Here is a 7818-nt window from a genome sequence, read left to right as displayed (position 1 = left end):
GTGGCTAAATATGGGATCAATATATAAAAATTGATGCAGTTTGCTCCAATTAAAAATACCATTTACACTATCAACAAAAAAACCCAATCCACTTTAAAATATATCATAAATTATGAAATTTTAATGTAAGTAAAAATTTTAATGTAATGTAAGTCTTTATGGAAAATTTAAATAGAATGATGTAATTCTGTCACTTCTCCTTAAAAATGATCTATACGTGTCTCCTGCGTGGCTCTGTCGGGTGAATGTTGGACTTCAGCTCAGGTCATGATCTTGGGGTTTGTGAGTTCAAGCCCTGCATAGGGCTTTGTGCTGACAGCTCAGAGCCTGGAGCCTGCTTCTCATTCCGAGTCTTCCTCTCTCTTTGCTCCTATTCCACTCTTGCTCTCTCTCTCTCCCTCTCTCTCTAAAATAAACATTAAAAAATGGACTATAGATTCAATTAAATTGGACACAAAATCTCAAGAGAGTTTTCAAAAACCAAAAATAAAATAGTCTCAGCTCTACTGGAACGCAATATAGATTAGCAGCAAGTAAGCTTAGCAATATCAAGTATTCGTGGGGTGTAGATCAAGTTACATTTTATATTTTAGTGTATCCACTTAGGAAGAAAAAAATCTACTCTTTATCAATTGTATTCCTAGATGTATAATTAGAGAAACTTTTGTAAATAAACCCTGGGAGACAGAAACAAAAATGTACATAGTTTGTAATACTAAAAACAAGCAAAAAACAAAATACTAGAAACAACCTACCTGAATATAGGGAAGATAACTGATAACTAAGATGAAGTTTATCCCCATAATGGAATATTTTTCAGTAATAAAAATTAATGAAACAAAAAGTGAAATACATTGATAAGTTTTAGAAATGTAATGAGGAGAGGAAAAAAAAGAAGTCACGGTAAATGACATAAAGTATGATGCCATTTTTTTGTAAATACCCCCCAAATATGAACTTCCTGTGCAAGGATAGTGCTAAAAACATAAAAAACAAGGGAATCATACTAAAAAATCCAGGATAGTGTTTACTTCCAAATGAGAGATAAAAATAAGACATGCAGAAGGAATGGACAATATATATGTGGTAGTAGCTAGTTTATTCTTATGCTTTATAGCTGTATATGCTTACACATGGTCTTTCATCTGTTTCAAATATTTCTTATTTAAAATAATGAATAAAAATTAAACAAAAAGAATGAAGTAGTATGTGAATAATGCTTGCTACAAATAAAACAGAGTCTATACTCTAGAACTATTAAAATCGTATCATGTAACTTATTTTTCCTATGCTGTTGACCCATGATGTTCTCTCTCTCTTTAAAACTCTTAAAAGCATTTATCATAGTTATATCCACTTAGCAGGCAGCCAGTGAATATTAAATGGTGGCAATTATGACATTTATGCTTATGTTAGTTTCTGTTGTATTCTTTGGGCTGATGTTACCTGAACAATTTGTTCCCTCATTTAACTATCCTGGTGAGGTTGGATTGCAATGAGCCACACTGTTTTTCAGTCCATGTCAATACAAGTTCCATGATTAATTACACATAAAGAAGAACTTGCTTTTAGTTCAATAAATTACACATCTGACCTTTTTATTAAGAGTCCATATATTCTTTAAATTAAGCACCTTTAAACTAAGAATTACAGTGTGCTTTATGAGTATTAACTCATTGGTTCCCATAACATTTCAAGAGAGGTTGTTAAAATTACGATCCTGAAATAACTTTAAAAATGTTCATTTTTATGAATGTGTATAACGGAAGGAGATTAGTGGTCAGTTGTTACAGGTGTATTTTCAGGTATTTTTAAAAATGTATTATTAACCCTTACAAATACTTTGTATTCAGTTAAACAAAGCAGTCTTAACATTTCTTGACAAACCTTGAAATTTTATGAGTTTATGATAAGAAACGTTAGAAAACACCATCACAGTTTACTTCAATACTCAAAAATAAAATACTGAAATACTTACCTCTACAGGCAAGAGGGACCACACTCCTAGGCTAATTACCAACATGTTTCTTCCTCTGTGTCATACATTCACACTTACTGTTTAAAAGTATGGGCTTTGTATTCAGAAAGCATGAGTTTGAATCTCACTTTTGCTACTTACAAATAATTGATCTTGGGTAGCTGGGTCTGGGTTTTATTGGGAAGTACAAAGATCAGCTTCAGAGTTCTGTATTAGCCTCATAGTTTTGCTATGATGATTAAATGAGATAATACATATCAAGCACACTTACTGCATGTAGAAATTTTCAATAAATGGGAGCAATTTGCAATCATTATTTTATAATAGACTGGCAAATATTATTGTGAAATTCTTCCAGCTGGCCTTCTGTTGATAATTGTTTTGATTAATAAGAAAATGGAGAAGTAATTTTAGATATAAAAATCTATCCTCCAGAATGAAATAAAATTTATCTCTAAGATTGTATTTAGGACCAACACTAGATAAAATTGTGAAATAGGCAAATTGGGTCTCTATTCTAACTTTGCTTTCAGTCTTGCCATTCTTTTGATTTGTACCATTGACCAGGCCTTTGTTTCTAGTCCTCTTCCAAACATCAGCTACCCTTCTCTACATTTGGCACATTGTTACATCGTGCAATAATGCACATAGCATGTATTCTTACATTAGCTAATAATAGCTGAGCCTGTTCAAGTATATTTAAGCTTTTGTATCAAGACATAAAGGAGTGAATCACTTAGGGTAAAATTATAGGACTAAATAGATCAGTAAAGGATAGATTCTCACTTTGAGCTGCCTGTTCTATTTCTATGTCCTGACTTTGGTGAGTAGCTAGGGTATATTTATCTGTACCTATGTTTGATGTTTGGAATCTCTTGGCCACTTAGTAAAGCTGTCAAAGTTATTCTGTCTGCAAATGCAAATGTAACTGAGTAAGCTTTGGACTGTGTTCAGTTCCACTGACCCCCAATTTTTTTCCTATTTCTTCTTTTTACAAAAATTTAAAAACGTTTTATTTATTCTTGAGAGAGAGACAGAGAGAGACAGAGAAAGAGAGGGAGAGAATGAGCAGGGGAGGAGCAGAGAGAGAGAGAGAGAGAGAGAGAGAGAGAGAGAGAGAGAGAGAATCCAAAGCCGGTTCCAGGCTCTGAGCTGTCACACAGAGCCCAACACAGGGTTCAATCTCACAAGCCATGAGATCATGACCTGAGCCAAAGTTGGAGGCTCAACAGACTGAGCCACCCTGGTGCCCCTTTTCCTATTTCTTGTTAAAATGGCACCAAAACCGTGGCGACTCATAGCACTGGATCTTCTCAAAGTAACATGAGCCGCAGACTAGAAGAGGAAATGTCTGTCTTTGTGTGCCCATTTTTGTGTTTCTCCTAAACTTTTCCAGAACCTTGCTGCATATGGATTCCCCCTTAATGTTGTATAGAATCGCTTCACACAGCCATTCCTGAAGGGATGCTGTTCAGAGGAATGGAAGTCTCCCTTCCAGCTTGGGCAGAGGCAGGGCTGGCTACCACTAGGGGGAGCCTTTTATGCCCACCTTCTTGTCTTCCCATTCCCCGCCCTTGGCAGTATTCTCAAAGGATTTCTCACAGACTCAGGTGCTTAATTCATGTTTCTGTCATGGCATGTTAAACATATTTTTATCATACCATGTCTACGTTGTATTCAAATTGAATATTAACAGTCTTGTCAACACAGCATGGGCTCCTGAGAGCATGGGCTGTGTCTTTCTTATTACTGCACCCCCAGAGGAGGCTTTTCATGTCTAATGAAGTGAATGAAAGACCGAGGCAGTGAATGTTTCCCCCCGACCAAAGCATGTTTCCATTCTGGAATTTTGTCATTTATCAGAGTTTTTTGTGCATATTTATCTCTAGAGCTCCTCTTGAACACATGCAGCCTTAAAATAACTCTTTCTGAACGTCAACAGCTTCTGATAAGAACAATGAAATGAAATAAAATTGAATTAGTAGAAAATTCTCTGCTGTTTAAGCATTTGGATCTTGAATTCAGACTTGTATTTATTTGTAAAACATTTGAGCAGAACCCACTAGTGACACAGGCAGTCGGAGAGAATCAGTACTTCCCAGAAAATCAGCCAAGTACTCCCCCAAAATGTAGATGTATAAATGCAGAACGAAAAATGCAGGCGATTACTGACTAAATCAGAGTTAAATTTCCTTCTTCCCTAAGTTTTACCCGATGTATTCTGATAACTGTGTATTTTTTCACTTCTTCATCTTTTAAGTGATATTTTAATTTCAAAATATTAAAATCCGTAATGAAATGCTTACTAGTTTTGTAGTCATAATTTCAAACTTGCTGACTTCCTTTGCGATATATACTGTAGTTCAAATGTTTCCTCTTAAATTGCTATCTAGTTCCTGATAAATTGCTGTGATAAAAGTGCTTGGTCTGGTGGGAAGAAGTGACTATTCGTTTTGCTAATGTACCTCACATCTGTCATTTTCACTCCTAAAATACTTTGTTACACTACAGAATATAAAGCTTATAGAGTAGGCCTATGAAGTATATTTTCATTTGAAGAGTCACTATCTATGATGTAATTTGGAATACTGGAATGATTAGATCAGTCTTTTTGCTTTTCTATCACCACTAAGGAATAAGCTTGCTAAGTATAGAAATGTCAACTTTCATATTCCTTGATAAAATGAGCACTATTTCCAGGATTTATTTTAGACCCAGATTGCAAGGGTGGGGATTGATTCTTAGTGCCCATTTATATACAGTTCAGTAATTCTTTGTGGTTGATAAGCACTACTTATTTTCTATGAACTTAGAAAAAGTGCATTTGCAGAAGGAAAAAATGTCAGGAAATGTGGGTGGTACCCTGTTAATTCAATTAATTTAAGACTGAGAGTATATAAAAGAAGGAAGCAGATGTCAACTTTTGAAAAAGGAATCTACAGTACTTGGCATGGTGCTCATAAATAATAGGTATTCAAGTACCTTTTTAGTAAGTGAATGTTGAGAAATGGATGGTATAAAATGTTTTTTTTTTTTTTTTTTCCAAAAGAAAGCTTTGCTCAGCATATTAAAAATATTTGGCAGGGAAATTCAGAAAAGAATATCTTTGTTAACAAAATATATTCTCTTTTAATCTTTCTTTTTATCAAATGACTCAGCCAAAGAAAAAGATATAAATAAGATGTCAAGTGAGTATAGAGACATGAGTACAGTAAATCATCTTAATACTTTCAGCAAAGTATATGTTTATAGTACTTAACCTAGGAAATATAAATAAATCAAGATGGAAGCATTTTAGAAATTATGTGAAGGTTGACTGGGACTAAAGAAATTGAAATATATATCTATTTAAATATACACGTAAAAGTATTTTTGTCTTTATATCCCACTGAGAAATTGCGATTTAGGCTAGATTCTACCCAGTCCGAAGTTTGAATGGTTGATGAGCCATCTTCATGAGGTACATAATAATAACCCAATATGTATGTATGTATGTGTGGGTGTTTTATAATATATAGACTGCTGGTTTTGAAAGTGGGATGTCGATACTTGTACTATGAGGCATTTTAGGAAATAAAAACAGGGACTAATCAGTCCAAAATGTTTGGCTAAAACAAACATTTAGCCAAGAAACAAAAGTAATCAAGAATTCATTCTGAAACAAGATTTTACATAATATATCATCGTTAATTATAAATCACACCCAACCATATAGATACTCTGAAGTCACATCAATAAGGAAACAGTAAGATATTATTCTTTACATCTTTGTTTTGTCTTTATTTTATTTTATTTTATTTTATTTTATTTTATTTTATTTTATTTTATTTTATTTTATTTTTAAGTAAAAGAGAAGAGAGAGTGAGACAGAATCACAAGCAGGCTTGTGCTGTCAGCACAGAACCTGACACAGGGCTCAAACCCACGAACCACGAGATCATGACCTGAGCTGAAATCAAGAGTCAAAAGCTTAACCCACTGAGTCACCCAGGTGCCCCTGTTTAGTCTTTTAAAGTCCACTTTTGTACATGTTTATGTTATATTTAAGAGATTAATCCTGCATGGTATTATATACAAATATACATATATGGCAGAATACTAAAAAATGTAATGGGTATGTGACTCTAATGACAGAATTTTGGAGGCAACTGATAGACTATAGAGGTTTGATGGAGCTTCAGAACCTGGGAGGGTTTAAGAAGAGACATCAGGGAGCTTCAAAACTTCCTGAAATTGTATGCAAATCTAAGCGCATGTGCTGACCCATAAAGAGAGCCTGCAGAGCTGTCGTGACATTATCATGGAAAACAGTGACTCATTTTCACTTAAAAACAACCACATGTTATCAATCCCTTATAGATTCGGAGTGAAAAATATTTAAATATATTGGGAACTAATATTTGGTATATATTAAGATGTTTGAATAAATTTTTAATAAATTGGATTCATTGCAAAATAAATAAGGCTTCATAGAATGATATAGGTTGCAAATATATATAATTATACCAACTGGCGGAAATGCATCAAATAACAGGTGTGACAACTGATAGCTAAAATGATATTTAATAGAAATTCATATGGTAGAATTTCATTTTTTCTTTTCCATTTAGTCATCAAAAATACATGATAGACAGTATAAAATGAAAACAGATGAAATGAATTTCCACATGGGTTCTGCCAAGTTTCATCTTCTCAGTGAGTCCTGAGGAAGTCCAGAATCCATTCCCGCAAGTATGACTGGAATCTGCAGAATCTGTGAATTACTTCTTCATTCTGCCAACTGACAAACTGCTCAATGTGCAGGAACACGAGGCAATGGAAGGCAAGTTAGTTTATTAGGGTATCAGGATTGTTTTCCTTCCTCACCTCTCCCCTGCCTTTCCATTTCCCTTCCTTATCTCCTTGCAGGTCGCCCACTCTCCCTCCCTTTCAGTTTGCTTCGTAGTTTAAAAAGTTATAGTACTTTCAAAAGCTATGACCATGATATTTTATTTTCACAAATTGTGTAAGAAACGGAGACATTAAAATGCAATACATTGCTCACTATGTTCTGAGTTAAGACAATTTCACTGTACTAAAATAAAGAATGGAGTCCACCCAGGATAAAGTGTTAAAGTTGCACTGGAAAAAATGAATTCTTAGCCAGTCATAGTCTCTCCTCAGTCTATATGCTAATAACCTTTGGCAGTTATATACTGTTACTTCCTGTCACTCAATCAAAAAAAAATCTACAAGTTATCATAAACTTTCTAATTGAGCTTATTGAAAGAAGCAAGTAGTTTTCACTGTGTCTTAATTTGTGGGACCCATTAGCTACCTGCATTACATTGTAATATATTATTTTTCACAGGAAATCAGTAATAGGGCTTAAAGAAAATTTTCAAGAGTTAGCATTCAAATGTCTTTGACATATAAATGATACACAGTTGCTATCACTGTATTTCAAGTTTTATAAACTGCATCAAAATTAATGACATATTATAAAACATGGAAATTTAGAAATAGAACTATCATGATTATAAAATATTATACATTTATCTTAAAGCAACCTCAAGAAATGATTACTTTTTTGAATCAAGTAAATACTAATGTGAGATATCTAAAGGCAATTGATATTAATAGTATTGACAGCATAAGTTCCTTTCTATTAAGTGAACTGATTGGCTTTAAAATAAAATATGAATATAATTAAAGCTGATTCTAATCAACTCTAGAGGTTTTATAATTAGAACATGATTTACAAATATTTGAACTCAGAGAAAAATGAATACTTTTGAATATTATAATAATTATATGTATTTTTCAATTCTGACATACTTTTAAAATGCAATACAATGTAC

The sequence above is a fragment of the Panthera pardus genome, unplaced genomic scaffold, assembly GCF_024362965.1.
Source record: "Panthera pardus isolate Hobbes unplaced genomic scaffold, ASM2436296v1 HiC_scaffold_11, whole genome shotgun sequence".
Taxonomy (NCBI): domain Eukaryota; kingdom Metazoa; phylum Chordata; class Mammalia; order Carnivora; family Felidae; genus Panthera; species Panthera pardus.
The sequence above is the reverse complement of the archived record's forward strand: the minus strand, read 5'-3'. Positions refer to the sequence as shown.